This window comes from Papaver somniferum, chromosome 1 (assembly GCF_003573695.1).
Source record: "Papaver somniferum cultivar HN1 chromosome 1, ASM357369v1, whole genome shotgun sequence".
NCBI classification, from domain to species: Eukaryota; Viridiplantae; Streptophyta; class Magnoliopsida; order Ranunculales; family Papaveraceae; genus Papaver; species Papaver somniferum.
In genome coordinates this window covers 235,567,217-235,585,585 of record NC_039358.1, presented here as the reverse complement: position 1 = coordinate 235,585,585, position 18,369 = coordinate 235,567,217, and positions in this window count along the sequence as shown.

Sequence of the window (18,369 nt, the reverse complement as noted above, 5' to 3'; positions counted from 1 at the left end):
ATAGTAAAGAAACCTCTTCCCAATGGTATGAGTTTACATTCCCCAATTAGCTTCCATTGTTGTTTTAAGATAACAGCTGCATCTACAAATTTGATTTCCTGTAAATTTAATCTTCCTATAAGTGAAAATTTCCATGGATTTAAATCTTCTTCAAACAAATCATCAGGCAATTCTATTGATGGAGCTTTTGATGAAGACATTTCTGAATTAGATTGTGATTTATCTAAATGAGAATCATCAGAACAGGTGGATTTCAGACCAGAATCCATGAATCCACCTGAATTAATGATTATTAATCATAAGGATTTGATAAAAACAAGAATTAAAACCAAAGAAAACACCTGAAATTAATGGATCTGAACTCGAAAAAATGAAGAGAGCAGTTTGGAATTTTTCACTGAGTTGATCGCCCGATTTGCAGAACGTGACTCAGCCGATCCAAGCCAGAAATTAAATTTTTGTCTGCAAGGGGTTTGTTTACTCATTGGGGTGAAATCGGATTTTTTTTTGCAGGTAGAATTAGTCTACTAGCTTTTTTACCACTTGTATGGGAAAGTGAAAGTTCAAAAATCAGAATTATTGTTTTTTGTAGAATGAGTCTAGCAGTTTTTACCTTTTAACAACTAATAATTTCATATACTTAATTGAGTCCAGTGATCCATAACACCCACAGAACGATAATTTAGATCAAGTCACATCTCTAAACCTGAAAATTGAACATCACTCATGAGAAATATTTAGCAACATGGGAGTTTCCCGATTGCAAGCAACGCAAATTCTAAAAAATATGAACTAGGATTCTGAAATTTTTCGTATCAATAAACTTGCATGCACAAACATCACCATCTTTCAAATAATTTAAATATACAATTTCAATCAAGTATTAATTTCCTTGCAAAATCTGTAGGTACATTCTGCATAGGAACATACCACGGGTCCTGTATCCGGACTTATTAGTGTAATGGACTGGTTAGGTGGCTCATGGGACTGTAGGAAAACCTCAACCGGATGCGGATCCGGATATCCGGCTAATTGAGGGCTTTTGCATAAAATGGGTTCATTAGCAGAATATATATAGGATTCATAACCCTAGCGAGCTTTAAGCCATATTAAGATAGATGGAGATGGAGATGGAGATGGAGATGGAGGAAAACCTTCTGAACAGCCTCCCCTTCGAAATCAAATTGGCCATATTATCTTGGTTACCAGTTGAGTCAGTACTAGCGTGTAGACGAGTATGCAAAGCTTGGAACAATGCTTTCCTCGATTTGCAAAAGTATACATATTTTGCGTACTTGCATCTTCGATGTAACGGTGGCGGATTACTAGACCAGAAGCCGCAACAATTAAGTTCCGAGTCTAAGATGCTTAACTTCGTTTTCATTAAGCGTCACAATCTCTATTATGCAGAATACCTTACGCAGGAGAAAGACGGCAAACAGCAGCAAAATTTCCACAAAAGGATGATCAACCTCAGTATACCCTTAGACGTAACTGGATATGTCGGTTCGTGTAACGGACTGATTTGTTTATCATCTAATTCATCTGGTAAGACTAGTGAACCTTCGTATATATGTAACCCGATCACCCGTGAACTGGTGTACCTTCCAAGAATAGCAAAGGAAAAGTATGATGGAATTTCCTTTGTACATGGATTTGGTTACCATCCTTTAACTGATAAATACAAGGTTGTTCGAGTATCTTATGCTTACAATAATAAGCTCAAGCCTTATGATCCTGCAAGCAGAAGTGGACGTATGTACAGGTCGTACTCTCGTGGACAAGTAGCCGTATATACACTTGGTAGCGGCAAAGGATGGACAAATCTAGAAGAAACCAGTTACCGTGTGTTATCAAATAATGCAGACCATGCAGTTGGGAGTGTTTGCGTAAATGGTGCTCTTCATTGGCTCTGTAATGGGGCAAAAGATATAGTGGCCTTCAATTTAGCCGATGAAAAATTCTGCTCGCTTCCTACACTACCTGGTTTGTCCCCCCATAGTACTCAGAGTCTATGTGTTTCCAATGGTTTTTTATGTCTTGTTTGTAAAAATTCAAGTGAAGGTTCTGCCGGTATATGGTTTTTAAAAAAGAATATGCAGGGAGATCCCAGTACTCTTAGTTACGAAAAAGAGCGCTACACGAAGTACAGTTGGAGTAAAGAGTTAAATATTGAAATTGATGAATTCAAGTACCAACATCATAGGTTATTTTTCCTTACGAATAAGGAAGCAATTATAATCGATCATTGGGGACACATGCTTCGGTATAGCCTAGAGACAACAACTTCAGAAAAGACTTGGAGATGTAAACATAGGGGGACAAAGCCAATACGGTTACCACTAATGCATGTCAACAGCTTCGTCTCAATGCGAGCACTAGGAGAAGAAAATGTAAAGATATTTATAGGATCATCAGATGATGATAGCTATAGACTTAGTAGTATCCATCGCGGGAAGAGGAAGGGCGCCGTAGCTACCCCTAAAGGTCACTTCCGGCCAAAGAAGTTTATTGCTCAGCTATAAGAAAGATGCATTTTATTTTTGTTAAAAAATTATTACATTGAGTTACAAGTTATGTTTATTTTCCTTTATATGCCCGCGCATCAAAATGTTATTATTGTGAATATCCATTCAAGACACCGTTTGCATTGAAAGTGAACCCAGGAGGGCTAAAAAAAATTAGTGAAAATTAGGGAAAAAGGTTATCGAAAATGAAACATTTCTTTCCAAAATAAATAAATAAATCGAATTCAGTATGAGAAGAATTAATGAAATTTTAGCCATGATGTTTCTGTTTGTTTATATGATCGATGTTCAGAAAAGTAGAGAGAACAGTACTTAGCTATATTCTTTTTTTTCCCTATCTAAAATTTGAGGGAATACGAAATTTTCATTTTTATCAAAGTTTTGGAGCTAAATCTCAAGCATAGAAAATTCTTCTCAATACACCTATAACCGCTTAGATGTTCTTGCGGAAAACAATATTAACTTTTTCCCTAATGTTCTTGAGATAAAAAAAAAAAATCCTGCGAAAACAATATTAACTTTTCAACACAACAACTCGTACAGAGCTTCTGGCTTCCGGAGTGGATCTTAGTGAAGCAAGACTCTTATACTTAAACTTGGACTCGTCGTCGTTATGTCTTGCTCGAGTACAATTGTTATTCCATGGGACTATTTGTAGGCAGCACTTACCTGACTTTAGAATTGTCTAGCTAACCGACTTAACAAGAGTTTCATGTTTTTAAGACTAACTTCATCCTCTAAACATCACGAATTACTTTCCATCGTCCAACTTATACTATATTACAAGAATTCATGTTTTCAAGTCATCATACCATGGCCCATTATGTCTTATATCTGTAACATTCTCAGTGACCTTGATGTGTTTTGACGTATATTTCTCTCATCTTTCATTGTCATTCCTCAGTTGCACCGATTTGTTATGCTCATCATGCAGCTTCACAGATGGCCCAGTTCATAAAATCTGGAGATTTTTCTGCATCAAATTCTCCATTTCAAGAGCTTCCACGACTTCATCCAAATGTCCGGAACTCCATGTTCTTCTGCTGAGTTTAGGGGTACACCATAGACCTGCATTTTCCCATGTTCAGGTTTATAGTACAAACTACTGCACATACACTGTAAAAATCTTGGGATTATCCGTAGGATTATATGGTCTGCCTCCCCGTATATTTTTCTTGGGTTAGAGTTGTATATAAGTACGCAGAGGTGTATAAAAAACAAAGAAAAGGTCGATGTTATGAGTACATGATGCAAAAGATCAGTCAATCAATATTGTAAAATTCCAGTTTTTTATTTTTAACCATATCTTTGTTTTGGTGAACATCTCGAAGGAAGAAACGGTGTATCTGAACTCATTCAGGGGACAAGTGGCATGCAACAATTTCAACTTTGCCACTTGGTGTTCCTGGTTAACAACGCATCTTTCAAGATTAATTTGATACATTGGAGTTCTCAGAGGAGTTGTATCTCTGCAGATGTCCTTTCATTGTCACTTGAATGAACACCGAGATACTACAAAATTAGGAAACCTGTGGCACCGGCCGAGTTACTACAGGATTAGGAAAGGTATTTTTTTAAGCGCGTTTTATATTTTGTGAAAGCTCATCAGAAACAAAACTAGGAATACTCTTGTAACTTCTATATATAGGAATACTCTTGTAACTTCTATATAAAGAATTCCCTTTACATCTATATAAGGTGACATAGCTAGGCAGTAAGAACTTCAGAAACAAAACTAGGTCTGAGTTGATCAAGAACAAAAAAGTCTGTGATTTTGTTTTTGTAGTTGAGAGCTATAGTTAAACATGGACTTGTACGAATCAAACATGCATGAGTTCGATGAATGGGTAAAGATGGATATGCCTTATGATGAATGGTTACATATGGATATGTCCTATGATAAATGGTTCGATTCTACAATTATAAGTGATGATTTGCCAGAATTCCACGGGTCTTGTTCGAGTCCTAATACGTTCTTGGATTGGGCTGATGAAATTAAACGCACATTCAATGAACATAATATAACAGTATTGCACTGCGAATTGAAATAGCAGTTTCTAGGTTCAGATTGTTAGCCTTATTATGGTGGAATAATCTTCAATTTTCCAGAGCACAAGAAGGATTGGAAAAAAATTACTACTTGGCCAGAGGAAGAAGAATCACCAAGGAACTTGTTTACTCATTGGGGTGAAATCAGATTTCGTGTTTTTTTTTTTTTTTTTTTTTTTTTTTTGCGTGCATGTTTGCAGTTAGAACGAGTCTAATAGCTTTTTTTACCACTTGTGAAGATCAGAATTTGCTGTTTTGTGTAGAGTAATAGCAAATAATTTTCATATACTTAATTGAGGCCTGTGGCTTTTAGATACCTATGGTAACTTTATACTCCTGTAATTTTGTACAATCTTTTTGAAGGATAAGGTGATGAAACAGATTCAAGCAGTGTATTGTATTGTTATGAATACTGAACGAAGTTCTTACAGATGTAGAAACCCTAGATAAAGAGTAAATGTGTCTGAAGCAAAGGAAAGCTAAATACACCCAAAACTAGAGACACCCAATACACAACTCAAAATTACATCCCTCTTAGACTGGTAAGGTGTAAGTAGAAGAATGATGTGCAACAAAGTCAGAAGGTAATGGCTTGCGTTTAGAGATACCAGACTCACTAGTGGAAAATGGATTTTTAACCACTTCCTGGTCTTCACGAAAACCACTGTTGTCGGGCAGCTGTAACTATAGGTGCTGTGAACCACAGTCGTTTTAATAAAACTTGTCTCTGACACAGTTGTTTCTTTAGGGGGTATTTTTGTAAAAATACAGAGAGTGAGTTCTATAATCCTCCCTCTTATCTTTATCTCTATCTCGATCTGCAGTACTCCTTCGGCCGCCTTCCTTCATTTCTTCTTTTACTTCCCTCTAACAACTTAATCACTCTTTATGTTTCATTCGATTTGTTTTATCAATAACAACAGTAAGTCGCTTATGAACTAGGTTTTGATTTCTCTTCCTTCAAAGAGATCATCACAAATGAAACTCTCGTACGTATTTTGTGAGAAGAAATCTAGGGTTCTTAGAAAGATTTCTCTGTTCTTTGAAAGGAATCTAATTTCTATAATAGATAGATTTTCCATTATGGGTTTTATTTAGTTTCTGTTTCTGTATCTGATTCTTAGATTTGGGGTTTTTAATGGTCTTTTGAGACTGAGCTTGTTTTGGGGTTTTTCAAAACCCTAAAAATGAAAAAAATTTCGAATGAAATTGATGTAGTTTTGGTATTTTGAGATTGATTTTCTATAAAGCTAATTTTCCTGTGAAATTGATAATAATTTTGGGATTTTTTAAAGTTTACATCTTGCGAGTGAATTGATATGATTTTGATTTATATGGAGGTTGAATTTGAAGCTCCAAAGTTTTGAGGCTAATTTGAATGTTTTGGAATGGTGCAGGAGTATGTTGGAATACACAGTTCTGCATTCAAAGTTTTTCCATTGAAGCCGGATATTTTGAGAGCAGTTGTCGATTTGGGATTTGATCCATCTGAAGGCAATTTTCCATTACTTTTACTCTTTCACGTTTTTATATAACAAATTTTTATTTGGATTAGCTGTTTCTTTGTGTTGCTTGTATTAAGTTTTGAGCATTTTGGTTCAGTATGCTAGTTTTGATTTAGTCATGTTGGTACTTGAAGTTGAGTAGGTGCTACAGTGGTTTTATTCTACTATCTTTGCAATTGTAGTTCACATTAGTGGAATATATTTTGAGGTGTATTATTTGATATGCAAGTAATAATACTAGTGTTGCACTCATTGATCGGGTTCTTCTACTTTTTATTCTGTTGGTTATCAATCAGTTCAACATGAATGCATTTCTCAAGCTATTTTTGGTTATGGATGTTATCTTGCAAGCAAAATCTGAGACGGGAAAAACTGTTTTCTCTGTCCTCTTGACAGTGAAGCAAATTGAGCGTGTTGCTGGACATGTTGTTCTAATTTTGTGTTCACACGACATAGTTGGGTTACCAGGTTTGCATTCATAAGAAACTTTCATATCGCAAACCTTTTTTGATTATTCTAGTAATGAAGGTTTTGATTATTTTTTGTTGATGCTTATATCTAAAACTCAGACATGCCAACAGTTTGAGATGTTCAGCACTTACCCGCCTGATACTGAAGTTGTTGTGTTCAATGGTAGTTTTAACGTCAAGACACGCAAGGAATACTAAAAAACGAGTGCCTCATGTTGATTGCAACTTCCCATCAATTTACATCCATTCTGGAATGTTTCAGGAAGAAAGGTATACATGTTTTTTCTTAGATTTCATCTAATTACTTTCGAGCTTGTTACATTGACGTGTATGCATGAAGGTGCAAGTTCCTAGTGAATTTGCTAGTGATTTGGTTTTTGTACAAGTATATTATTGTAGTTTATTATAAATTAATGGTTCATATTTTGTTTTAAGGTTTAACAACATAATTCGATATGCCTTACTGCTGAAAATCAAATCTCAAAGAAAAGCGAAGGCATACCTGAAATTGGATTTTTTTTTAAAATATATTTCATAAGATGACTCTCTATAAAGGTTTCAAGGATGGGAATTAAAGGGTTCTTGTCACTACAGATTTGGTTAGTAGAGGAATAGACTTTGAACGCGTCAACTGTAATTAATTATGCTATATCTGGTTTTGCTGATACTTACTTGCATAGGATTTGTTTCTGAGATCTTGTTTCTTCATCATGCCTTTAAGTTTTTACTTAACATGGATATTTGTTTCTACGATATTATAGTATTGCATGAGCTCAGTTAAACTTAGTAGTATCTCTTTCTTTTTGAAGGTTTGGCAGAGCAGGTCGATTTGGTACGAAAAGGCTTGCAATTTAATTTGTCATTTCATGTTTGGGTTCAAGAGAGGTTTGAGGTTCAGGGAAGGTTCAAAGTAAGAGTACTTATGCTAATATTAGAGACCATGTAGTTTATCAGTTTTATCAATAATCAACTCTCCGCATCTCTTCTTTATTGTCTTTGTTAACTAAAAATGGAGAATCTGGGGATTCTTTCTTGTACCGGAATGCAGGTTGACAACTTTTCATCGAAACTAAGCCACCCACTAAAATATTTCAACACCCAGTTGGTTTTCAGAATGCCTTTTTAGTTTAAATGTGTATTTGTTGGCAAATGGTTTACCAGATTCGCGTTGTCTTAATTTAAGCACTACCTACTTACACATGCATAGTGAAATGCATTGTTGGTTCCTAGCCGTCATACCATTGGAATTGTTGTGTTTTTTGATTTACCTAGAACATATAATATTCTTATCCTTACACTTTCTTGTTGTTTCAGTGTTGGAGTTGAACAGAACTCTGAATGGAGAGTAGTTGCAGTGAGGAAATAGGATGTTGCAGGGTCGTGAACATATTTGAACAACCACCAATTCGAAGATAAGTTTTCAATTTCTCTTTGTTCAACCCTTTGCATAATATCTATATGAAAACTTGTGCATTGGGGCTCGACAAGAACTCATGTAGATAAACATAATTTTTTTATATTTGTGCATTTTTGCTAAGCTTCATTATACATTCAGTCAAGCATTGGCAGTAACTATTTTACATCCCCTATGAGTTTTGATCTTTCTCCATGAACTGATATAGCTCATAAGCATATAAACATGTATCTATGAGCATTAACCTTCAAATATTTAAACTCTTAAATTGTTTATTTGTTTATAAATATTAAGTTGAAACTGTGTAGGTTCTGAAAATTTTCTTTAACTGAACTGAGTGTGGTGCTAAAATAGAAAGAACAATAGAATTGGTACAACAGTCAAAGGTTGCTGTCAAAAGAACTACAAAGAGTCATGGTGAACGGCTACAAAGATTTAAACTAGGTTGAGCATCTTGGTCTTGGATGTCATAGGAAGATTCTCAATGGTGGACTGATGGTAGAACCTCAGTCCTGAGTTGAGCCAATTCGTTATCTTAAGTTTGTAATATGAATCTTGGTAAAGGTTTTCCAACTTAGTGTTAGCAGTTTTTTCAGACTTGGAACTTGTTGTATTTTAATTAGTTGAAATTGTAAACTGAATGCACTTTTCAATACAAATTGAGTTCCAAATTCATTGTCGATTAAATTTTGTTGAATTCAGTTTTAAAGTCATTATTCATTTAATTGTGATTCAGCTTTTGGTTTTTGATACAGTAGAATCATCTCTAGATTCAGCAGAATCAATATCAATTTTTTTTAATAAAATATGACCCATAAAAACTACTGTGTCTATCAGTACTAATCAATCTGCTGTCAATGAAAGTAGTTTTTTTAAAGAATTCAACCTTTGCCAGGCACAGTTGTTTTGAGAAAAACCACTTCTAGATTGCAGCTGATGGACACAGTCGTTTTTAGCGATATAACTTCTTGTCCTGACAGTGGTTTAACTTTTATTTTCCACTAGTGACTTGGATCTTGTAGTGATGGTTGTGGTAGATATAGCAGGGACTGGTGCTGAGTCTGTGTGAGATATAGGTTCACTTGTAGTTGTAGTTGGTAAAGAGACTGAAGGTGGTGAGGAGTCAGCAATTGGTGGTGTAAGCAAAGGCATAGACGTAATACCAATAGGGAGATTAATCATATCATCAACCTCAAAGCATTATAACTAGAAACATGATCCAAAGAATCAGAAAATGGAAAAGAGTTTTCATCAAAAGGAGAACGAAAGTTCAGAACTTCGGTAGGTGTTCGATTGATTAGAAATGTAGCTGTAAGGAATGCATCAAACCAAAAATGTTTGGGAAGACAAGCTTTAAAAGAGAGAGTGTTGCCAACCTCAGTTATATGACGATGCTTCCTTTCTGCGATTCCATTATGCTGTTCAGTGTGAGGACAAGAAATATGCAGAGTGCTGCCCATAGAGCCAAGAAAATTCCTAAATTGTCCCTTAGTCAGCTCAAAAGCACCATCACACTGAAAAGCTAGTATTGTAGTGGATAAGAAATTTTCATTCACAGCCTTGAAGTGTTAAAAACATTTGAGAGCATCAGTTTTAAAAGTCATGGGATACAACCAATGAAATCGACTGAAATCATCAATAAAAACTATATAGTATTTGTAGCCTTCAACAGAAGGGACTGGTGCTGGTCCCCAGACATCACAGTGAAGAAGAGTTATATGTTGAGAAGAAACTCTTTTTGAAGATTGAAATGGGAGCTTAACATGTTTTCCTAGCTGAAAATTGAGATCGAAGATAATCCCAATACTGCTTTGAAGTAGTCAAACCAAAAGTGCTGGAAGAGACATATTTGGAGAAGGTAGCATTGAAACACGAAATGATAAACCGATCCATCTGGTGGAAAATTAGATTCTCAGGATTGATAGTCTTAAATCCATTGACAGTGATGTGAGTAGGAGGTTCAACATAGGTTCCATCAACAAATCGAAGCAGATTTGTACTCATCAAAATCGACTCAAACTGATGACACCAAAGTAAGAAATTAGTTGAATCAAGTTTGAAAGAAACAAAATTAGCTATATTCTGAAAGGGTAGTGTAAAGTGTAGATTGTTCTGTTGAAATTGATTCATTAGATTGTTCATATCTTGAGTATTAGATACAGCAGCAGGAATGGCGGCAACTGCTTCAATCGGAGTACCCATCTAATAGCAATAGAAGCAGTGTAGATGATTGAATAAAAGTTGTGAGGCCAACAAGATCAGTGGTTATTGATAATCTGATACCATGAAGGATAAGGTGATGAAACAGATTCAAGCAGTGTATTGGTTATTGAATACTGAATGAAGTTCTTACAGATGTAGAAACCCTAGATAAAAAGTAAATGTGTCTGAAGCAAAGGAAAGCTAAATACACCCAAAACTAGAGACACCTAATACATAACTCAAAATTACATCCCTCTTACACTCATTACACTGACACTTTTATCTCAATAAATCTATTTTTCAATCAAAAAAAATTTAGCCGATGAAAAATTCTGCTCGCTTCCTACACCACCTGGTTTGTCTCCGCATAATGCTCAGAGACTATATGTTTCCAATGGTTGTTATGTCTTGGTTTTAGAAAATCGACATATGGTTTTAAAGAAGAATCTGCAGGGCGATCGCAGTACTACTAGTTATAAAAAAGAACACAGTTATGAAAAAGAACCCTATGAGTCGTACAGTTGGAGTAAAAAGTTAATTATTCCAAGTATTATTTTTCTTTACAAATAGGGAAATGATTGTAATCCATAATGGTGGACGCATGTTTCGGTATAGCCTAGAGACAACAACTTCAGAAAACATTTGGAGACGCGCACACCGGAGTAGAGGTGTAAAACATGCGGGCCTAGCACAGCCCAACCCATGAAATATCGTACTTAACGTGTTATGTACCGTGATGTGTTGTGCCGGAGATTATGACCTGCCCGTGTTGTGCCGTGCTAGAAGGCGTGTTGTGCCAGGTTGTGCCAGAAAAATAAACGTGTTGTGTCGAGTTGTGCTGTGTCGGGCATATTCATTTATATTTTCCAATAAAAATGTTTTCCAAATAAATAGAATATTGTCAATAATTGGCTAGAATATTGGCTTTTATATGAAATATACACAAAAAATGATGTATTGTGTGATATTGTGTAGTATTTTATACATATTATATGACGTGCTTTCTTAGCGTGCCTATCCGTGCCACGTGTTGTGGGTTACTGTGCCGATTAGTCAAACCAAATCCGTCCCATAAAACTAACGTGTTGTTCCGTGCTGGGATAAATCACGTGCTGGACTGGACTGTGCTCAAATTTTGACGTGTTGTGCTGGGATGTGCTCGTGCAAGCACAGCCAAATTTACACATCTACATAGGAGGACAAATCCAATACCATTACCGTTATTACATGACAACAGCTTCGTCTCAATGCAGCACTAGGATAAGAACATGTAAAGATATATATACGATCATCAGAAGTTGATAGCGATAGACTTCGTAATACCCAACATGGCCCGAGGAATGAAATAATTGCCCATGAAGGTCACTTCCGGTCAAAGTAGTTTTTTGATCAGCATCAATGGAGAAGATGCATTTTCGACACAAATAGCATGCTCTGATTAGATAACCTAATCAATGTGGGACTAATAATCTCAATTAGGGGTGTCAACGGGTCCGGGTCCTCCCGGGTATCACTAGACCCGGACCCTACTTATAAAGGTCGGATCCGGGTCCTAACGGTTCCGGGTCCGGTTCCTACACTTGTGGACCCAGAACCGGACCCGTTTAAATATCCGGGTACCCGCCGGTCCCGGGTACCCACTGGGTCTTAAGAAAACTATTAAAAAAACCTCAAAAACTTAATATTTGTCATTTTTTGGCTTGGATTTAAATAACTTTTATAAAATTTATTATTATTTCTTATTAATGTACTAAATAAAGATTAAATGTAAGAGAAAAATTTAAAACGAGTAAATTATCAAAGCTAAAACTAGCAAAAACATGAATAAAAGTATGAATAAACGGGTACCTGATACCCGCGGGTACCCAACGGGTATTACCCGTTTGGACCCGTTTAGATTCGGGTCCAATCGGGTAATTACCCGTCGGGTCCTAAGTTGCTAATGGGTCCAACTTTAGGACCCGGAACCGGATCCGGTTCCGGTTCCGGGTAATGGGTACCCATTGACAACCCTAATCTCAATGCACCCCCTTACGTATGGCCTCGCAGGGTCTAACACGTGGATACAAATCTCAACGGGCCCCCTTATGTATAGCCTTGCAGGATCTAACACGTGGACAATAAATCGAGTGACGCGGAGTAAATAAAGGTGCAGTCAAATGATTCGACTTCGACACAAATAGGCTTCTCTGATACCATGTTATAAACTGCAGGATCTTAGATAAATCGATCAATGTGGGATTAATAACCTCCAACATTGGATGATCGACTATTCGATATAAGCAAAGAATAATATATTTTTTTAAGGAAAATAGATGATAAATTAATTGGTAAAGTTGGTACTCATGTTCCTGAGAGTTCCAAAGTTGTCTTGCTTAAAGAGAAATTCTGAATCATTACAAATTAGGTTGAAAAGTTACTATCCCTTGAAGAAAGTTGATCACTTCTTGGTTGTCTTCCTTGATCATGATGTTCTGGTATTGTTGCTGAAGTGCCCACGACACTGCCACTTTTGCTGCAAGGCTCTTATCCATTACCGCATATGACCCTATAGTTGAAATGATGGTTGTTGATCTGAAAGTAACTTTCCTGTCAATGAAACCCAAAACCACAATGAATACATTTTATTTTTTTGAACAACACTTGCACAATGCAGTCGAAAATTACATATTAGTCGAAAAATAAATACTACAATTACCTCTTCAGGATAAAGAGATTCTAACCCAGCCGCACGACGGGCGTATTCTACCATAATCCTAATACAATCACCGCTCAACTGGAGTATTCCGCGCGACAACTTCGCATGAGATAGAAGCTCATAGAATAAAGGAATGTAAGGGTTGTAGAGGGGAATAAGAAGACCATCAAGCAGTTGTCCGAACGAAATGATAACTTTCTTGTCATTCCATTGGTCAGATCAAAACCATTTAGGTTCAAGAGAAGAAGAAGGTTTTGATCTAGGTGGAATGGATAATGTAAAGCCTCTACGCTCGAATTCAGCTTATCTTGAACTCTTTAGCATTCTTCCAACCTGGTTTAAGTACAATTTTTAGAATGGGAATGTAAATAAAGCGATAAAAGTCGGAAAGTCAAGAATGATCAGGAAGATGATGAAGAGTATAGTCAAAAATGGAATGAAAAGAGGATTGATGGTATAACTAGAAGAAAGTGCGAAGTAAATAATAATGAAAGAGAAGAATGAAAGGTAGATTACTGAAAATGACGAGCAGCAACAGTAAAAAACAAAAGTTGCAAAGAGAAGAAAAGCTTGAAAGAGAGAAGTAAAAAGAAAGAAAGAAAAGCGTATGATGGTAAATAAAATATTTTATCCCGATTACCAAGATATCCCTCTCAAAGCATTGATTATAAACGTATGGATATGAGGAGGCGTGTCAGATTGGAAATGCCGGAAACAACACGTGTAGATTAACATGCCGAGAATCCGGATAAAGTAACAATTAAGAGGAATACAGAAAGATGAACGAGTGCGACAAAACGTATCAGAGTTTCTCATACCGCTCTCTTTAACAAAAGAACGATATGAAAAGAGGAAAAATGTGGATACAAAATACCGCACATTTGTTTAGTATGCGAAGTAACTCCTTAAGTGTTAAGCGAATACGATCGCATACAACATATTCAAGATGACGAACTAGATGACTTCACCTAATCACGAGTAAAGTGTGAAGATCTATGCGGCAGTAAAGAAACCGTGCGGCAATGGTAAATCCCTATGCGACAGTGACGCACGTCAGATCCGAAATAAGGGACTTTATTAGCTGTCCTCCACTATGTAAACTCCTATATAAGGAACCGAGCGTCTTTGTAAAAGGGAGAGGTCTTTTGAGAGAGCTTAGACAAGAAATTTAGGAGAGAGAAAGACTATTTGCTTCCCAAGTTAGGGTTTTCTCATATCTTTGTACTTGTTCTAAGATTTTAATAAAAGTTATTGAGATTCTTATGATGGTTCCTTAGATTGTTCTATAGATTTTACTAAGGGTGTGGTTGTGAGATTTTTCTCGAAACTACATTTTGGCGCTAGAAAATAGCTCGGAATGATATACCCTGTTGGTGAATTTCTTTAAAAACAAGTTTAAAATTATTCATAGTATTTCATCGCTGCATTAATAATATTTGAGAGTTTTAGAAATTTAGATCTAAAAGTTTCAACCAAAGATTTTATCTCAGGAAAACAATTTTCTTAGTAAAGATTTCAATTCCTTAGAAAGTACTTTTTCCTTCGTCAAGAGAAAATCAACTACAGAAAAACAAATGGTGAGACAAGCATCTACAGCAGAACAAGCGGTAGCAACTAGGAGGAGCGAAAGAATCGCTGGAAGAAGAAGAAAAGAAGTTGATGAATCATCAAGGATGGAAGAAAGAAACAATCGAGGAAATCAAGTCCAAACTCAGATTCAACGCGAACCAGTGCAGAATAACACCATCGACTACGATAGAGTAAGTGTTCATACTGCATATACAGATTCAACAGAAGAAGATGAGCAAAGAACTGGAGATGGAGGACCAATAACAGATAATGAAGAGAATGTGACCATAGAGGATCTCCGAAAAATATTAGTCGCAGAAAGAAGGAGAGAAGAAGAAGTACGTGCGAATCTGACACGTCAGAACAATGAGTTAAGAGAAGAGAATATCAGATTACAAGAAAAAAGGTCACGAAGTACAACGCGTACAAGCTCAAGATCTAGAACAAGTAGGAGCACGTCAAGACGTAGCAGGTCCAACCGCAGAGATGCCAGACAAGAGCAGCTTTTAGATAATAACATGGTTGAACATAATCAAGTAGATGATAATATACAAGAACAACGCGATGGTGACCGCATGGAGCAACAATCAAATGATGATAGATATGTACAGCAAGGCGAAAACCACCATATGCGATAAAATCACAGAGGCAACCGACATGATCAACAAGGTAAACGTTATCGCACGCATCATGACCAGGATGATGAAACTGATGAGGAGCAGGGAATAATGATATTACAAGGAAGAGAAATGTTAAGAAATCAATATGAGAGAAATGTTATCAAGGTTAGTGACGACGAGGTAGAATTCTTGACCCAAGGAGATGTTGTGGATGAGAAGAACGTTTTGTCACTCTGGTACGACGATTTGAAGTTGTTGTTGGTAACTGATGGTGAGAAAGGGTGCAGGTACTTCACCAAGAACTTCAGAGGAACTGTGAAGGGGTTCCCGGTGAACGCGGTGGATACTACAGGCGCTGGTGATGCTTTTGTTGGTTCATTACTTTACTGTGCTGCCAGAGATTCTTTAATTCTAGAGGACGAAAACAAACTGAGAGAAGCTCTTAGGATGGCTAATGCTTGCGGTGCAATCTGCACAACTAGGAAAGGAGCCATTCCAGCATTCCCGGACAATGCTGCTGCACAAAAGCTCATCTTGGGATCCCACTAGATGATGAATTCACTTTTGTTTTTCGAAGTTCTTTTTAGCACTCAGTAGTACCATTTAATTTTGGATTATGTCTACAAAATGAACAATAATTATAATTACACCACTTTTTTTTGGAATTTGTTTTTTTATTTTTTTTCAGCTGAAATTTGGTTATGTTACTGTTTGACTGAATACACTAATATTCTGATCCTGCGTGTATAACTGATGAGATATGGAAAGTTTGTACAATTTGATGCTGGTATTTGATCACTGGGAGCTCATGAGGAAGGAGGATCACAGAGGAGTTTGTTTATTTATTTGGGTGACACTACAAGAAAATGTACCTATTGTTACACCATATATTGTCACACCTTCAATAAAGGTGTTGCAAAAGCAAATTTCTAGTCATAGTACTTTTCAGCTGCAGTTAAAAGTTATAATTAACTGCTGCAAAATGAAACTTTTGCCACACAACTGTAGCAACAATATAAAAAGAGTGTGGCAAAAAAGTATAATCCCATGCTGCAACAGTAAAAATTGGGTGCAGTAATAGACTTCTTACTACACAGCTTATCGCGACGCTAATAGGGATTTATGTTATAATAATTGGGTCCTATATATTAAGTTTCTTGTAGTGCGAAATCAGATTTTGTATTTAATTTCTTTTCTTTTTCTTACTTGGAGTAAGAATATGGCTTAAGCTGTAATTGACTATTTGAGTCCAAAGCCTTTTCTACCACTTTTATAAGGATCATCAGATGATGATAGCTATGATTTTGTATCCCTAAAGGTTATTGTCTTCGTCTCAATGCAAGTATATATAGGAGAAGAAAATATAAAAAATTTTAAAAGGTCACCCGATGATGATATATATCTATAGAATTAGTAGTACCTATCACGGCCGGTCAAAGGGAATACGTATAGCAAAGCCGTAAAGTGGTTTTTTGATCAGATATTTTCTTACATTGTATGCTGCACTTAATATACACGTTATATATGCTTATAGTCCTATGTTATTTTTTATGGGCATCTAGTAACATGCTTGTTGTTCTTTTCCTCCAACCCATAAACCTATTTGTTTGGTTTATAAAAGAATTATTTCTGTTAGAATATATCAGAAGTAAATGCATTCAGAAGTAATAATTCCATTGTGTACTTTCGTGGACATTATAGATATCCATTTAAGATACCGTTAGTATCTGAGTAATTAATTCCTGATCATCAAATATTGTTCGACCATACAAATACTAGATACTATTAAAACAGCCTGGATTTGTTGATAAAAAGGAAACAACATCATTCCTTGATATCTTGCAAAATCAATGTTATCGTAGGAGCAAAGTATCGCATAGGTTATCAAGTGTGCGAGATTCATATAAGGCTGTGTGATAATGTCTCACGGTAATCCCGAAAATAAAGAAAACATGAGCTATTATTCATTATGTAAATATCTATATAAAGAGAAAGGCATGAGAGAGAAAGAGACACACTTTATAAAATGACACATTTTCCGGAGAGAAGGTAGAATTATTATTAGTATTATCTCCTTCTTCTTCCTCCATAAAAAACTAGAACTCCAAATACTCATTAATGGAGTCTCAATTGTAATCCATATGTAATTTCTTCAATCATAGTGAAACCTAACCCCGTGGATGTAGATCATATTGATCGAACCACGTAAATCTTGTGTCCTAATTTATATTTCCATTATCTTTATCATTATTTTCATATCAAATAAGTTCAGATCTAGAAATCATAATCATGATAGTACAAGGGCTGTGTTGTAGGATTTCCTACAACTACATTTTTGGCGCTAGAAACACTACCTGCGTGTTGGATTGAAGAAGATTCAAAGAAATTAACTATTGTTGGAATCATCTCAATGGATATTAAAGTCTTAAGGGGAAAAATGGACGTTTCAGTGCAATACTATCACGTGCGAAGAATAAGTATTACTAATGGATCGAAGAAATCAAGGGAGAGAGAGATATTGAGGAGCAGATGCGATGAAATCGTGAACAAAGGGAATCTTGGCATAGACTCATGCGAAGGAAGATGGGAAACATATAATCATAGCAGACGAAAACATACATCAACAGAGGCAATCTACACGAAAAGGAAGAGCTTGCTTTCATGCGAAAACATAGGATGCAATGTACAAACTAATTTGGCGTGAAGAATTATCTGGAACAAAGAAGTACAGGCGAAATACACGCATAGGAAAATCTAGGAACCCACTGAGGCGAAAAGAACACACTCAAAGCATCAACCGGAGGATCTCAAATAGTCTGTGCGAAGAACTGTTTATCTAATAATTGTGTCGATCTGATGCTTGCAGCGAGGAAAGTTCTAGGTAACAGGTAGAAGCATAAATCAAATCACAGGAACAATTGAAAACGTTCATCGTCAAAAACAGGTTCAGATGGAATAAGAGCGAAATAAATGGAAATCTACAAATAACCGTATAAAGGTTGGATCGGAATGCAAAACTCATGATGAGGACCATCTCAGCCAAATAGATCAATTGCAACTTTGTATATCATCTCATTAAGTGTAACAGGAGAAGATAATGAATCAAGCAAGATTCAAAGAGAAGATAATGAATCAACAATTTAGTGAATACGTCGTGCGAAGAAATCATCGTTCATCAACATCTCAGTCAAATTACACGTATGCGAAGACATCATCTTCACGTATGCGATGGAAGGTGGCAAGTGGAATTAAACAAAGTTGCACTGAAACCCATAAGGCAAATACGAATTGTAGGTTTACACGAAGAAGTCAAC